Source organism: Ailuropoda melanoleuca, chromosome 1, assembly GCF_002007445.2.
Source record: "Ailuropoda melanoleuca isolate Jingjing chromosome 1, ASM200744v2, whole genome shotgun sequence".
Classification (NCBI taxonomy): Eukaryota; Metazoa; Chordata; class Mammalia; order Carnivora; family Ursidae; genus Ailuropoda; species Ailuropoda melanoleuca.
The window spans coordinates 10,349,458-10,367,012 of NC_048218.1; the positions used below are offsets into that span (position 1 = coordinate 10,349,458).

General features: G+C 48.4%; 1 protein-coding gene across 7 annotated transcripts in view; it reads right to left on the minus strand.

Annotated features, from left to right (window-relative positions):
• Window positions 1-17,555, minus strand: part of KCNE2 (potassium voltage-gated channel subfamily E regulatory subunit 2) — a 189,015-nt gene that overhangs the window by 143,129 nt on the left and 28,331 nt on the right. Inside the window, exon 3 of one of the 7 annotated variants that reach the window (XR_004624003.1) lies at window positions 9,868-9,903. The exons of 5 other annotated variants lie outside the window; for them this stretch is intronic. The gene's annotated coding sequence lies outside the window, so the exon portion shown is untranslated. Of the gene's footprint in view, window positions 1-9,867; window positions 9,904-11,262; window positions 12,602-17,555 lie in introns of those variants that run through there. One more of the 7 variants, XR_004624000.1, reaches the window with a different exon arrangement.

Consider the following 17,555-nt stretch of genomic DNA (forward strand, 5'->3'; position numbering starts at 1 on the left):
AATGAGTCTCTTGTAGACAGCAAATGGATGGGTCATTTCTTTTTATCCAATCTGCAACCCTGTGGTGTTTTATGGGAGCATTTAAGCCATTCACATTGAGACTGAATACTGAGAGATATGATTTTAATGATGCCATGTTGCCAGTAAAGTCTTTGTTTGTATCGGTTGTGACTTTCTGTTCTGTATCACTCTTGGGGCCTTTTTACCTTTATAGAACCCCCCCCCCTTAATATCTCCTGTAGGGCTGGTTTCATGGTTACGAAATTGGTTAATGACTGGCGATTCTGGAAGGTCTTTATTTCTCCATCAATTCTGAATGACAGCCTTGCTGGGTAAAGGATCCTTGGCTGCATGTTTTTCTCTGAAAGAGCTTTAAAAATGCCCCCCCAAGCCTTTCTCTCATTCCAGGTCTGTGTAGACAGGTCTGACATAATTCTGACACCTTTGCCTTGGTACATGAGAAATTTCTTTGCCCTGGCTGCTTTCAATACTGTATCATTGGATCTAATATTTGCGAATTGCACTATGACGTGATGTGGCGTAGGGTTGTCGTGGTTGAGCTTGGGAGGAGTCCTCTCTGCCTCTTGGACATGAATGTTTGTTTCCCTCACTAGATTAGGGAAGTTTTCAGCTACAATTTGTTCAAATATCTCTTCTAGACCTTTGTTTTTCTCCACCCCCTCGGGGATGCCGATGATTCTGACATTGGATCGTTTCATTGAGTCAGTAATCTCCCTTAACCTACATTCGTGGGCGTGAATTTTTCTAAGTCCAGCTTCTATTTTCGCTTTTTCTTCTACTAACCCATCCTCCAATTCGCTAATATATTCCTCTGCTTCGGTGACCCTGGCTGTCAGAGCCTCTAGTTTTGACTGCATTTGGCTCATACAATTTTTAATTTCCGCCAGATTCGCTCTCATTTCTGCCCTTAGAGATTCTATATTCTCATTAACATTTTCATTAATACTTTTTTCAAGTATACACATCATCTTGACCATTGTTACTCTGAATTCCATATCCGATAATTTGGTTACATCCATATCCATTAGTTCTGTGGCAGAGGCCACAGACTCATTGTCTTTTCTTTGCTGGGGAGGACTTCTCCTCCTCATCATTCTGATGAGGAGAAGGTTGCGGGGTTGTCCAGAGCCCAAATTATTGACCAGGACCCAGGCTGTGGACCCTTGTTTTATAGGGATCTTAGGGATGTGGGCTTCTTGATTTTTCAGCCTGCCTTCTGGGGGAGGGGCCTGCTGAGCCAATACTCAGGCAACCCTGTTTGGGTAGGGTCTCTGTGTCTCCTGCGAAGGGGGATGGGGATAGGCACCCTGTGAGCTGGTGTTTCCAGGCTTTTGTTCTCTGGCGGCTTTCCCTGGTGGTTTGCTGTGCCTCTTCTGAGTCAGAGCAGCAGTGGCCGAATCTCAGCCTCTGTCTCAGAACAGAGGGATTGCAGACCGTTCTCCACTGATGTTCTGGGCACTTTAACTCTGTTACTGTTGGTGCTGCTCAACCCTGCAGCGTCCCGGGATGTGCGCCCCACACCCTGCGTCCCAGCCCTCACTTCCAGGGCCGGCACGTCTCTGTCCTTTGTGTTTCTAACACCGCCAGCTGCCAGCCGCCAGCCGCCTCTACGCACTCCCGGAGCTCCCGGTCTCAGTCTGGATTCAGTGAGCACACCGGAGTTCCGTGAGAAGTCTGGTGACACGCGCTCCCCACTCACGGTCCCAGTCTGTTTTCTCATGGGTGCCGGTCCACGAGTCCACCGGCTCCCCCATGCAGGTAGTTACCGCTTCCCAGTGCCCAAATGTGGTGGCTCCCTCCCCCTTCCGTTTATCTTCCGATATCTGTGCGCGATTTCACGGCTCCCTGCTTTGTACCTCAATACTCAGCGCTGGAGATGTTCATTTGTAGAGATCCAGATGTATCTTCCTGCGTCTCAGGCTGATTCTGTGGATGTTCAGGCTGGTCTGGTACCTATCCAACTCTACTCAGGGGACCAGCTGAAAAAGGGGTCCCCTACTCCTCTGCCATCTTAACCCCTCCCCAGACATACTGATTTTTTAACAAATTTATCAGAAATGGCAAAAATCCAAAAGCTTGAAAACATACTTGGTTGGGGAGCTCTGGAGACACAGGTGCTCTCTCTCCTGGGCTGTTACTGGGAACAGACATTGACATACCCCCTGCAGAGGGTAATTTGGCAACATCTGTCCACATTAGAGATGCATTTACCCTTTGACTCAGCCATTTTACTTCTAGGAATTTACCTTCTGCATAAACATAATCATATGCTATGTGAGTTGCAGTTACTCATGGCAGCTTTGTTTGAAAACAAAAGATTGCAAACAACTTAAAGGTCCATATACAGGAGACTGTTCAGGCACCTTTTGCGTAGTGAGTCAGCATCAGTAAAGAAGGAGAATGACATGCTTTAGGTACCGTGATGGAAAGATCTCTAAGACACAGTCAAGGTACAGAACAGCAGGTGGTATACTACCGAGCAAGTAGAAAGAGTTGGAAGTGGGAGAATATATATTCAATTTGCTTGTATGTGCAAAACAAAAAAAGAAAGAAAGAAAAAGAAAGAAAAGAAAGAAAGAAAGAAAGAAAGAAAGAAAGAAAGAAAGAAAGAAAGAAGCTCTAGAGATAAATAACAGAGCTTACCTTTTTGAGGTGAGGGATGGGAAATGAGCTGATAGGAAAAGGTACTTTCCACTATGTAATGTTTTATAATTGTTTGTTTTTTGAATCATATGATATATGACTTACTCAAAAACTTAAGTAAATAAATGTTTAGCTATGAGAAGGAAGCATAGGACGATGCCCCCCTCTTTCGTCCCCAGAGCAACCTGGCTCCCATGGGGCCGAGCGGAGGAACAAGCACTTGGCTGTCTTGGTTTCACAGAGTGGGGGTGGGTGTAGCTGAGACCCGGAAGGTTTTCGGACTTGCTCAGGCTTGTCCAGGGAGGTCAAGGGTGATTCTAGAGCTGGAAGCACAGGGCTGGGAGACTCTGTGGTGAGGAGTCCTGTGATGTCAGAATGGAGCCCTTGGCCCCCAGGTGAGGAGGCAGGGGCCCGGGGGGCCTCTGAGGGGCCACTACTGCTGCATTCTAGAGCTGCTGAGAGCCAGCCCTGGTCCAGCCAGCCAGCCCTGCAAAGAGCTCTGAGTAGCAAGGCACTGTGGCATCTTCTGAACCAACTTCAGCAAACTCCTCTAACCCTGATCACCTTCCTCTCCTGGCAAGACACCTCAGACAGGGTTACAAAAGCAGAGAGTCAGAGACGTGGAAAGGAGGCTGGCTTGTCAGAGGAAGCCTCCTCTGCCCGGCGCTGACCCCAGGACCTTGGACCGGGCCAGTAAAGAAGTGAGGCTGAGGCCCAGACACCTGATTGATTTTGTGATTTCACCAGGGGAAACGTTCCATCCAGCAACCGGCATGGTCATTTCCTTCCTCACAAGGCCTTTTATCACCGTGTGGCTGGAGGACCCTCCCCAGCAGCCCCAGCCCTGGTCTGGCCACTCTGGCCCGCATGCTGTGAGTGGCTGCCAGCAGCCACAGGCTACCCCCACCCGAGAGGGGACGGTGAGCCACAGAGCTCTCTCTGCTTCTCAACCTCGGGCTCCCGTGGTCCACAAGCACCTGCTATGATCCCATCACAATGCCAGGGTACCTGTGGGGTTCCCAAAGCTCCCAGTCTCTTCCTTCTTTTGGGGCCCATCTGCACAATTTGGCAAGTGTTAGAAACTGTTTCATCCTGGTCGCGAACTGTTTTTGCAGCTCCACTGCATTTCCGACAAGACTGTGGCCCCAACAGAGCAAGGTCTGCTTTATACTTCCTTGTGTTCTCTGGAGCCCCCCCCCCGCCCCATCCCAAAGGGGAATCTTCAGCACCTCTGTCCACTGGCTGTCCCAACACTCACCTTGTCCCCATCACCCCCTCCCCCTCCAGGGACAGTGCCTGCCTTCGGTTTCCTCCAGCTGGGAGGGTTCATTGCACTGGCTGGCCCCCCACCCCAAACCTGGACCGTTCTTCCCCCAGAAATCCATAGGGCTTAGCCCCTCACCTCTTTGTCAGGTCTCTGCTCAAAGATATCCTTTTCAAAGAGCCCTTCCCTACTCACCCCATCCCAGAATCACTCCCCGGGGCCCCTGGATGGCTCAGTGGGTGAGGCATCCGACTCTGGATTTTGGCTCAGATCATGATCTCAGGGTCGTAAGACAGAGCCGCCCCCTCCTCCCCGTGGGACTCCGTGCTCAGTGGGGAATCTGCTTAAGATTCTCTCTCCCTCTGCCCCTTCCCACCCCTCCCTCCGCATGCATGTGCCCACTTTGTGCACTTCCCCCCAAAAATAAAATGAAATCACTCCACTACCTTCCATGTCCCTACCCCTCTTTCCTGCTAGCCACTTATCACCACCTCAGGTATTTTATAGCTTTATCTGTTTTATGCCCTGTGTTTCCCATGACAATATGAGCTTCCCAAGAGCAGAGGTTGCTGTTTTGGTCAGTGCTGTCTCCCCAGGCATAGAACAATGCCTGGAACATATTAGGTGCTAAGTAAATATTTACTGAAAACATTAATATATGTACTGATCCATTAATTTAGCCATGGCTCTTTGTCAAAGTTAATTCAACCGAAAAGACATGGATTATACATTGTTTGCCTATGTGGGTAAAAACACTTCCATATATTTCCTTACAAGCAGTTTCATAGATACCATTTCATTTTGTTTTAGTTTCAAGAACTGTTATTATCCTGATTTTGCAGAGGTGAACACTAAGACTCAGAAAAGTTAGATTTTCCAGGACCTTCCGCTGGTCCCTGGCAGAACAGAGCACCCAGCTTTTCTGTCTCCCTATGCTTGGCTTGGTTCACCCACCTCAGGCTTGTGGAATGCGGACGGACCCTTCTTTCTGTTTCCTGGTTCATACTCCCCTTTAAGAAGAAAAACCTGCATTTCCCTTTCCTTCTCTTTCCTTCCTCCCAGATAGCTCCGGGCCCATTGTCCCCCTCCTCCCTTCCAATTCAAGAAGCAGCCATTGTGATTGTCTTTTGGCAGAATCACCTCTCCGGCAAGGTTGCATTCTAATTTTTGGACTCTGTTCACTAGGTTCTTTCACATTGCAAGGAGCAGACACAGGCCTGGATCCCCTGAACAACGTGGATTTATTGCAATAATTCACGTGGAGTTAAGAAAGATGGGGATCTGGTAACACAGCCCAGCTTCATGGAAATGCAGCCGCCTGCCCAGCAGCCTCCCGCCACGGCGCCGCCCCCTTACCTGTCTGGCTAACTCCTCTCCTTGTATCTGGGATCTGCATCCCCTCCTCCTCCGCACTGGCCAACTGAGCAACATGTCCCTTCTTTGTGGCCCTGGAATTTTTTGTGCATCTCTGGATTATGGCACTGATCCTGCTGCATGGGGTTTGGTCTGCTCTCCATCTCCCTCCTCACCTTCGATATAAATCTACCTTTGCTAAGTCCTGATCTTTGGCTCTCTAGGACCCACCAGCCACTTCTGAAAGGTCACGGTAGTCCTTGGATGGGTAGATCTAGAAAGATGCCCGGTTCATTCATTCTCCCTACACGTACGGAGTTGCAAAGCCCGGCAGAGGAACTTGGGGGACAATTCCAGACAGGATTTAACAGCTTGCTTGCGCAAGATGGGGGCTGAGGGCGGTGCCTTCTGTCTGTCTGTCTGTCTGTCTCTCTCTCTCTCACACACACACACACACAGACACAAGATGCATCCCCCACCCTACCCCCACCATGATACAGGCATCACCAGCTTTTCTTGCATTTGCTGAAAGCTTTCCTCCCAGAAAGGTGGGGAGAACAAGACAAAAAACAAAAACAAAAAACAAAAAAAACAAAAAACAGCTTCGCAAAGGTGACTCGGGAATAGCGTCTGGAAGCCGGGCGGAGCGGCTCCGGGACCTGCTAGGGGACAGCTGCGGAATGCGGAGCGCCCGACGCCGCCAGGGGCCGCCGCAGCCGCCGGCGCATGGAATTTTCCATCGGCCAGCCTAGCTTGCACAATCGCGTCTCACTGGCGAGCGGGGGTGTCTGTCCCGTGTGGGGACGGAGATTAGATTAGCCAGGGAGCCCTCCTCAGTGGGCTTGGCAGGGTTCTGATTAATCAGGCCAGCGGGGCCAGGGATGGGAGGCCAGGGAGGGTGGGGGCCAGAGGAGCCCAAGCCTGTTATCAAAGCCAGTTCAGCTGAAGCCTTTGGATGTCGCCTTTCTACACAGAAAATGCTCCAGTGATCCGGGAACAGTCAGGGGTAGACATTAGAATTTGCCTCTTTATAGTAAAATTCCCCTGGAAACCACAGGAAAATAAGATTCCCAATGCTAAATCCTGCTGCCTCCCCCATCCTCACTCCTTCCCCTTCCCTTTGAAGTCTTTCTTCCAGACGCTGGTATTTAACCCTTTGAGCATGCAATGGCCCATCCCCAGGGTCAATCAAGAAATGCAGACAGTGAAAGACAATTAGAAATAGGGAGAGCAGGACCTCTTAGGTCTGTTGGAGAATCGGCATGAACTCCCCACACTGACATTAAAATATGCAGCAAGATGTGCGAGAACATCACTGTGCTCCAACAGATTGTCGGCTTAATGGAATGTATGTGTGAGCTGGTCATGTTGATTTATGATTAAAAATACTACCCTTGTTTTGTTTGCTCCTGAAGTTTCTGGCATTAGGAAGCTCCTTTCTGGAACTTATTGTTAAATCTGCCACAAAGGTTCGTTCTGGCTCAGGATGAAGGTCTGGTGAGTGAATGAATGATGCCCCCTGCAGTCTGCAGGTCCCTCTTTAGCATGACCGCGGTATGAGCTCCTGGGTCCTAGTGCTGGTGCTGTCATTTCTAGTCACATGACCTTGGACAATTCATTTCACTCAGCCTGATTCCTTGCTTTTAAAACGGCTCGGATAGGTTCCTCAAAAAGTTAAATAACAAAATTACTATATGACCCAGCTATTCCATATTCCACTCCCAGGTATACGCTGAAAAGAACTAAAAACAGGTACTCGAACGGATACAGTTCATAGCAGCACTATTCACAATAGCCGCAAGGCGGAACAACCCAAGTGTCCATCGATGGATGAATGCATACACAGCAGGTGGGTACGCATACTGCGGAATACTACTCGGCCCTAAAAAAGACCGGAGTACTGATACACCCTACGACAAGGATGAACCTCGAAAACATGATGCTAAGTGAAAGAAGACAGACGCAAAAGATCGCATTGTTGTATGATTGCATGTATGTGATTGCGCCACTGGAGCTCCTAATTGCATTTATGCGGTGTATTCAGTAGAGATGAATCTATAGAGACAGGAAGTGGTTGGTGGTTGCTAGGGGCTGAGGTATCACTGCTTAAATGAGTCCGGGTTTTTTTCTGGGGGTGGTGAAAATGTTTTGGAAAGAAACAGAGGTAGTGGTTACATAACACTGGATGTACTAAATGCCACTGAAATGTTCACTCTCAAATGGCTAATTTTATGTTGTATGAATTTCACTTCGATTAAAAAAATTTAATGGGACTAATAAATTACCCAAGTGAAGATTATGTGCGACATCTATGTAGATGTCTTATTCTTTGATTCTGTTTTATTCCTTGGGCCACATACTGGTGAGAACAGGGGGCTTCGTGAGGTTGCCCTAGGCGCCAGCACCAGGGAGCTCCACAGCGGTCTGTCCTGTAGGCAGAAGGGCCGTGAAGGATGGTAAAAACCACCCCAAAGGCTGAATGGTAGGATTGGAATTTTTTTTAAATTTTGATGCAGGACCCAACCCCAGCACTGGTGCTGTGACTCGCCACTCAGACGGAGCGCCAGGCGGCCTTGGCTTCCAGCTCTTCTGCCTTCCTTCCACACGGGGCCTCAGGCTTAAGGCTCTTGCCAGGAGTCAATTTTCTCATCTCAACAGTTGGGTTTATTGAAGCACCTACTGCATTGGGCTGCTGTCAGAACTGACCTAAGTAATGCATGTGCTGGAAACAGAGTCTAAGCTCAACAAATGTTAGCTGGTGTCATTAAGCAAAAGGTAAATGATGAATGACAAACACTGGGTGGGGGCACCTGGGGGGCTCAGTCTGTTAAGCGTCTGCCTTCAGCTCAGGTCACGATCTTGGGGTCCTGGGATTGAGCCCAACATCAATGTTGGGCTCCCTGATCAGCAGGGAGTCTGCTTCTCCCTCTCCTTCTGTGTGTGTGCTCTCTCTCTCCCAAGCAAATATATAAAATCTTTAAAAAATAACACTGGGTGGCTAGGGCTCTGGTGGAGGCTGGTGGGGTGAGGAAGACGAGGGGCCAGTTTGAGCATTTAAAATAAAAAGAGGGCACCTCGAAGCTGTTCTTGACCTTGCTTTAAGCAAGATGCAGTATTACAGGGTGGGGTTGGGGGAAGTTGGGAGACAGAGAACAATGTCAAGAAGGGTTAGAGCTTCAAAGGGGATGTTCTGGAAATAAAGGAAAGAGAATGCGTCAGATACCGGGAGTGGCTCAGACGTGGGGATGACACAAATTCGGGAGTCTCCACGGGGCAGGGGATGAGCCTTCTTTTCTTGTCACAGTAAAAGGGGGACTGAAATTTTGTCCCCTGCAACAGGGCCCTTGGAAAGTCCAGCTCTCAAAGCAGAATCCACTGTGCCTGGTGACTCCCTCAGAGGAAAACCACTAATGAACTAAAATCAGTGGAGACCCACCATGCAGGCGCCCTTGAACCCCTCGTCTTGTTCCCACCTGAGTTGAAAGTCGCATTATAAGAGGAATCTTTCTGCAAATCATCCCAGAGCCAACAGTCTTTAGCAGCAAAAGGGAGGGCTGCATGGTGCTGCATGTAATGGGAATGAGGACGGTTTACGGTTTTCTATGGTGACCTGACTCAGCTTCTGTAATAACCACCTTTGTAATGGTCCCCCTTTCCTCACTGTAACTGGAGCCCCCACCCCCACTCCCTAGCCATATGCCAGTGTTAATGCCAGGGGTACCCCAAGTGAAGCACTGGCCTCTGGGACACTCCCTGCATTGTCAGCCTGTGTCCCCAAAGCCTAGCTCCCACCGGCTGCAGGGCAGGGAACCAGTGAACGGGCATTCTAGAAAGAGCAGGTCACCACACCCCAGAAGTGTGAGATGTTTGGACTTTGTTGGAAAGCAGTGTCTTCAGATCTATCTAATCAAGGATAGAGAGAGCAACAGCAAGGGTATCAAATCAATACCTTGTACATCCTAAACTTACACAATGTTATATGTGAATTATATCCCCCCCAAAAAAGGAAAAAAGATACAGACACACACACAGTGTTAACTATTAACAGTATATGGATACTGAGATTTTATGAAAAATTGAATATAGAAAAGGGGAAGCATCTTCTACTAGAAATAACCTGAAACCACAATTCTATATGATTTTTATGCCTATGGTTTATCTCCCCTTCCCACTAGCCTGCCTCCCTCCCCTCCCAATGCCTGCCTCCACCCCTCTAAAACTGACACAGGTAAAATGCTTTGCCTTGGACGGCAAGAAATTCACAGTTAAATGTACTAAGCAATTATGTTAAGTGTATTCAGTAATGAGAGTCATAACTGATTTCAAGTGCATCTTCATTTTTTTAATACAAGTAACACATGCTTATTGTAGAAATTTTAAAAACACAAGAAAAAAAAAATTAGAACACTTAGGCACCCCGATCCTGCCATTCAGAAATTACTATCAAAATTTTTAATTCTGGGGGCACCTGGGTGGCTCAGTCGTTAAGCATCTGCCTTCGGCTCAGGGCGTGATCCCGAGGTTCTGGGATCGAGCCCCACGTCAGGCTCCTCCGCTGGGAGCCTGCTTCTTCCTCTCCCACTCCCCCTGCTTGTGTTCCCTCTCTCGCTGGCTGTCTCTCTCTCTAATAAATAAAATCTTTAAAAAAAAATTTTTTTTTAAAAATTCTGGGACACCTGGGTGGCTCAGTAGGTTAAGCATCTACCTTTGGCTCAGGTCATGATCCTGAGGTCCTGGAATCAGCAGCCCCACATAGGGCTCCCTGTTCGGCGGGGAGTCTGCTTGTCCCTCTTCCTCTGCCCCTCCCCCTACTCATGCTTGCTCCTTTGCTCTCTTTCTCCAATACATAAATAAAATCTTTAAAAAAATTTTTTTTAAATTCTTACTTACATTGCTTTAATAATACTCATGAGTACACATGTATACACACACGCATGTGCACGAACACACACACGGAACCAGCTCAGGCTGATGAACATGGGGGCCCCCTGTGAGCTCATTTGTGGGGACAGAGAGAACTGGGAGGTCACTGCTAAATGCAGGGAGGCAGGGAGGCAGGGGGTCAGGTAGAAAATGAGGACGTCTGCATGACTGCTGACATGGCCCCCAGTTCCCAGCCTGCCCCTGAGCCAGGGCTCAGCCCTCATTCGTCCTCCTCGTTCTTTGCAGAAAGCAGCATGGGACCAAGGCAGATGTTTCCAGCAAAGTGGGTGGGAGGCACCAGCAGCAAAAGCGGGGCTGGCACTGTCCCCATAAACCTCTACAGGTGATGGAAACCAAGAGGCCAGAGAGAGAATATGGGGGCACTGTGGTCCTAACAGGTGGGAAACACCCCTAAGACTCCTCAGAGAGAGCTGGAGGGGGGCGGGGGGGTTCTATGGAGGCAGGTGTTACCCTATGGAGAATGAGGGCCGAGCTAGGGGAATCTGAGTAATTAGGATTAATGCGAATTCATTTTTTCCAAAAACTGGTGAAGCCTGGGAAAATTAGTGATCGATACATTACTATATATATCTTTTATCTTCTTAACGTAAAATTGGATTATACCCTAATTTGATTAGTAAACTGTTTTCTTTGCTTAACAGGATCTCATGAGTGTATTTTTCATGTGGGTAAAGATAACTACAACAATCATTTTCAAACTGCGCTCTAGAGTTTTACCAAATTATAGAGACCACTGAGGGTGCTTCAAGATCCCCAAAGAGGGGAGAGCAGATTTTGCAGGTGGAAGGAGACGATTATGAGTTCCTACACTCAGGATGGTCTACTTTTAACAGTTCTATGTACTAAGGTTCTAGGAAAGGCTGAGTATTAAAAAGGGGAGGGATCCACTACTAGAAATAATTTGAAACCACAGCTCTACACAATTTTTTAAAAGATTTTTTATGTATTCATTTGAGAGCAAGCAAGTGAGAGCATGAGCAGGGGAAGGGTCAGAGAGAGAGGGAGAAGCAGACTCCCTACGGAGCAGGGTGCCCAACGTGGGGCTCAATCCCAGGACCCCTGGGATCACACCCTGAGCCTGAGCAAAGGCAGACACTCAACCAACTGAGCCACCAAGGCGCCCCTCTACACAATTTTTTAAATGCCTTTTTAGCATTTCATTGTGGGGGTAAATGATAACGTATTGATCAAGCCTCTCTATTTTTGGACTTTTAGATCGCATAGAAGTTAGGAGTTGTGTTCAAATGCAAATATCACACTCCTGAGAGACAGTGATTTCAGTTAGGATTTTGTTTTTCTCATACAATGAAAAGTCTGGAAGGAGGCAGTGCTGAGCTCAGGTTCATGAGTAATGGATCGCCAACATCCCATCAGAATTCCAGGCAGAATAAAGGGGCGAGGGGAACAGAGGTCATAGGTCAGAAGGGACTGGTAACTGAGTGGCTTCTCTTCATTAACAGTTCACCTGGAGATGCCCCCCAACGACAAATCCACCCCTATTTGCAAAGAGTCCAGAAAATGTTTTCAGCTGAATTGCTCCCCCTTACACCAGCCCCCCAAAACTGGGGTTCTGTTAGTAAGGAAGAAGATTAGAAAAACAACGAAGCCATCCTCTGAAAATCCTTTCACCCTATCTTTGAAGCTACAGCATCTCCTAAATTTTAACTTAAGATCAAGTCATAGAAATGAAATCCTTCCTTTAAAGACCTGTGTCATTGTACTAATGTGCTAATTCCCACCAGCAGTATCAAACGAAAATATATACCATACTCCCTTTATTTTTTTTACTCTTGGTTACTCTAATAAGCAAATTTTTTCAGGATTCCTCTCAGCTCACTTTCAAAGGAGGTCTGTGGACGCAGTGCCTGAGTCATTTGGGGAGCAACTTAGAAATGCAGATTCTCCCCCCCAAAATTAAATTAAACAAAATAAGTAAAAATAAAAATTAAAAAATTAAAAAGAAAAAGAAATGCAGAGTCTCAGCTGACTCCCGACCTGTGGCATCAGAATCTGCATTTTAATAAGATCCCAGATTACTTATCGCATACCCTGAAATTTAAGAAACACTACTCTAGAGTGCTCGCGTCGCATGAGACAAGACATCCGTATTTTAAAAACATTTTCAAACAGGGAAAAACAAAAATCCCAGCCCCCCATACCAGCGCAGTTCCAGAATAAGACAGAATATGCCTGGGTTGGTCCGTGACAACGGCTCTCTTCCCCAAGAGGACCTCTGCACACGGAGCAGGGTCAGACCAGCAAACATGCCCAGTGAGGATTTGGTCCAGAAGCCAAATCTCTCATCCATATGCTCTTGCAGAGGGAATAACAGTTCTGCTCAATTCAACGCAGGGTATCTGAGGGAGCCAAGCGGACCTGGAAAACAATGAGAGCGGCTTTACCCAGATTAAAGTCTGGGGTCCGGAGGAGAAAAGATAAGAAAGTCAAGCTACCTCTGCAGCAGCTCTTGTCCAAATAAGAGACCAAGAGCCTGGAGCGGCCCGTGAACCCCTGGGAAAGGTGGCAGGGCATCAGGCGGGATCGATTGCTAAAGTACCATGGATTCGGCTTTGGCTCCCTTATTCCCCAGCCACACCAATTTCCATCTGGCAGCCAAGCTTCACACTTCCTTGCCTTAGGGATTTGAGCCAGCTGAAAGGATTCCTGCTTTTGTCAACGCTAAATCCCTGGATGAGATTATGCCTAGGGCCTGGAAGATGGGAGGAGAAGGGGGAAGAAGGGGAGGCCAGAAGAGCCCAGAGGCATGCCCAGAGAGGTGCCCCCAAGCACCCCTACCCAGATTCCCGTTCCCACGGGTGCAGCTGAACCGCAGGGTCGGAGGGCTGGGTGCCCACACAGTGGGAGGGTGGGGAGAAGGGGGATTACCTTCTGGGGTTTGGATTACCTCTTGACACTCCTTATCTTAAAGCCGACTTTTTCTGATCTCAAGGTCACCACGCCAGCTTTTTAGGCTTTGAGTTGGCATAGTACATCTTTTCCCATCCTTTTCCTGTTAGCCTGACTGTGCCTTATATTTAAAGTATGTCTCCTGTAAGTCTTTTTGTCATCATTGGAGAGGGCCGTGGCCTACCCACAACTAGGGGTGCAGCCTTTATAGGGCTTAGAAAGTCCCCGTGGGTCATAAGCAGAAAAGGTTTCTAGCGCTACTAATAGAAATTAAGCACCTTTTTAATCAATGGGAAACCAGAATGTGGGCGAGTTCAGTTCCACAGGTGAGAAGTCGAGGTCATGGGACTGCAGCCCGGATACCCTGCACACCCAGCCACATGACCAGTGTGAGGGCCTCTCGACCCGGGAAGAGGGTTTGAGAGAGAGTGTGTGTGTGTGTCCGCTTGCCCGGTGTGCTTAGCCTGTGCAATGCCCGTTTCCCTACCAACAGGGCTCACGACAGTGAAACAATCCCCCTCCAGCAGCATGAGCACATGCTGGCGCCCCTCAGCTCACACCTACAGACAGTGCAGCACCCCCGCAGACACAGACACCCAGAAACCCCCAAAAACATGGCCAACAGACAGCTTTGTTCCCTCTCGTTCAGGAGGCCCAGCCCCAGCTGGACCTTTGAAGCACCCACCTGAAACTGTTTTGAAATGTGGGTCATGCCCGGGCTCCAACCCCGTGTGATTCTACAACATTGATCTGGGGCGGGGCTAGGCATCTGTAATTTTTTTTTTTTTTTTTGGTAGGAGATTTCAACTCAAATCAATATTTGTAGAGGCTGCCGTGCAATCTAACGTGCAATCAGATCCTCTGGCAGGCTGGCCGTTATTTCAGAGGGAGCCAGGTAGAAAGCCGCCCGGGATCATAAGGGCACGTGTGTTATTCTGTGGCATTGCCCATGCCGCGGGGCTGGCTGGCTGCTAGGGACAGCTCTGTTGAGCTGCAATGTGACCGGGCAGCGCCAGGACCCATCAAACGCCCCCGGCCCGCTGGGGAGTGGCATCCAATGGGGGGTGGGGGGGAGGGGGGCTCCCAGCAGGGGGAGGACCATGGCTACAAAACCAGCAACTGGAGCCCTGCTTGCTCCTCAGCAAATAATTAGGCCTGCACTGTAGCATTCCTTGTATCTATGGCCAAGGTCAATGTGAATGAATAGATCTCTTTGCTTGGTTTCATTCCTCAAAGCAAATGTTTCAACCATCTCCCTTTTCCTCCTCAATTCAGAGTACATTGTCCAGCGCGTCTGAGCTACTCTGAAAACAAGCCTGTGTGGGCATAATGGAAATAAAGCCATTTCCATGAGAAATGGCGTTTCTTGTTTAACCCCACTCACAAGAGCTTACTCAAGCGGAGAGAAAAGAGCAGTGCTTTTCAAAGTATGAAAAACTACCCATTATCCATTAAAGAGAAGCCAGTGGAAATCAGGAGCTTTTGGCTTCAGGAAGAACTAGTGAATTTGAGGCTCATTTTTTTAAATGGAAAATGCTTTTTTTTTTTTTTCCCCCCCGCTCACAGCAACATGGTGTGAAGCCCAAACCAGACCTTTTGAAAATAATACTGTTCTAGGGCTAGGGGGCTGGGAGAGACAGAGAAGGTTTTCGGTAAAGGATGAGAATGTTTTCTCCCCTTGGCCAAACTGAATCCCATCCACTTACCCCAGTCCAAGGATCCCATCCCTGTCCCCACTGTCTCCCCCCTCGCCACCCCCCCCCACAGCCATGGTGGGAACTGGCTAGATTTCATTAATGAAGAGCAAAGCTCCCTGCTGGCAAGCACCAAGTCCCCCATGCTGCTCCATCTTCGCAGGATCAGTCCCAGCCTTTCCTTCCCAGCCATCCTTCTCTGCCCCCAGCTTCTCAGCTCCTGAAGAAACAGAGGGAGGTGTGCACACGGGGCGGGGGGGGGGGGTGCGTGCCTCAAGGGAATGCACGGTCCCCCCACCACTTTCAACATAAAACAGCTCAGGGTGGGAGGCTGGGGAGCAGGGAGGTTCAGAGGACACTGCAGGGGTCCTGTGGTTGCTGAAGCCCAGCACAGAATTCCCCTCTGCTGCTTAGACACAGCGGTAGAAAGCCAAGACCACCTCCCCCTGAGCTTCTGACCGCTTGGCAAGAGCCCGTGAAGATTAAGTGGATAGAAGCAATCCTTCACCAAACCCCCTTGGCTTCCAGGGACAGTCAGGACACACCTTCGGTGTTTCCTAGCTCCACTGTTACCCTGGAAGGCCAGGGTGGATACTATAAAAGCAAGAGGCGGGGCCAGGGTTGGGGGTGTTAGAGAACGTGACTGCTTCTTAAGCCCGAGGCTGGGGTGGCTTTATCTTTATCGAGGAGAAAGCTTGACATGTAAATGCCTAGGATAAGTTTCAAAGGTCTTGACCCACTGAATGGCCTTGGAGTTTACATGAGCTGACAAAGACAACACAGTTTTTGCCCTTGCTTGCACACCAATTCTACCAGTCAGCTATCCTTGCAGGCCGCTCAGCACCCAATTGTTCAGAGGTAATTCTACCCTCAAGGATCCTTTCCCTATATTCACTGTTTCCAGGTGGGAACTTGCAAGGATGATTGCTTCCTTACCAAGCATTGTGTTTTTGTAGCTGGAATTTACAATGTGGGACTTGACAACAAACAAAATAACAGTGGCTCCCCTATCACCTGATACCCAAGGCGGATTTTTCTGCGAGAAGGTCTGGAGATGAATGACTCTAAAAGTAACCCAACAATGCCATCCGTGGCTGCTCCGTGGATGCCTTGGGGGAGAAGCACTGGATACAGCATGTGTGGACCTGGATTCTGCTCTCCGTCCTGAATTCAGGTGTCTATGTGGTGGGCATATATGTGTGCAGGTACATGTGTGTATATAAAATGAACATGTTCTAGGTTTTTCCTCATCTGGCAAGCAGCGATGACCCATCACCTTCACAGAATTGCCTGGCAGATTAAGTATGAAATGGTTGTATTAGGGTTCTCCAGGGTAACAGAACCCATAGGATAAATAGAGACAGACAGAGACAGAGATATTATAAGGAACTGGCTCATGCCACTGTGTAGGCTGGCAAGTCCCAAGATCTGCAGGGTGAGCTGGCAAGCTAGACTCTCAGGGGAGCCAATGGTTAATTTCCAGTCCGAATCCAAAGGCCTGAGAATGAGGAGGGCCCACTGAGAAGTTCTAACCCAAGGCCAGTAGGCTCAACACCCCAGAAGAGCTGATATTTCAGTTCAAGTGCAAGAAGGGGAAAGCCAATGTGCCAGCTCAATAGGACAGCCAAGAGAAGTTTCTCTTACTCAAGAGAGAGTCAGTCTTCTTGTTCTATTAGGGTCTTTGACTGGATGAAGTCTCCACACACGACAAGGTGGGGGGATCTGCTTTACCCAGTCTACCAATTTAAATGTTAATCTCTGCCCAAAACACCCTCCAGGAAAACACTCAGAGTAATGTTTGACCAAATATCTGGGCGGTCAAGTTGACACATAAAATGAACTGTCACAACGGAGTAGGAGGCAGCATCATGTTATGGAAAGAACACCATTTCTGGAGCCCAGCAGCCCAAGGTCAAGTGCAGCTGTTCCTTACTAGTTGTGTGATATGTAGGTTACTCTGTGTCTTGGGGCTAATGTGAAAAGTACTTTTCTGAGGTTCAGTGTGCCCTTTGCATTAAATGTACATTGTTATTTAAGGCAAAAGAGACAACGCACGTAGAAAATACAGGATGGAAAAGAGGCATGAATATCAAGAAAGAAAAACAATGGACCGGAGAACAACATAGACCTATCCACACATCCTTACTCTTTGATTAGAGCAGACCAGGAGCTGGGGGTTTCACAGAGGCATCACAACTACCCGATTGTGCAGTTCCTCTTGCTTAAGGAAACGTCTTCTCTATTTCCCCAGGAGGTTTGTGGGCCCATATTTACCTTGGAACATAGTGGTGGGGTAGCTGCGGTCTTTGCAGAGTATGGACATGTTTCACATTACATGCATGAGTGTTGGATGGTCGTGAAACCTAATATATTTGGGGCCTGATACCATCATCCACCATAAAAGCAAAATATTTTCCCATCTAGAAGTCAAGTTGGAAAAACCTCTCTCACAGTTGGTTGGGGTTTTAAAGACACAGTAATGGCTGCAAAGATGGCCTGTTCGTCCAGATAAGACTGGAGCCAAGCTGACACCTCATTGCAGCCTGGCCCTCTTCCAAATTTCTGTTATGCATGTGGGTGGTGTTAACAGCATCCTTCTGGCAGCTGAAATGGACCAAGAGAACAGCCTAATGGTTAAAGAAAATCTAGTTGGGCCAGCAAGAAATGCAGTGGCTGCACTGGCCAGATACAACTGTGGGGGGCCAACAGGATGGTTCTTACAGAGTGTG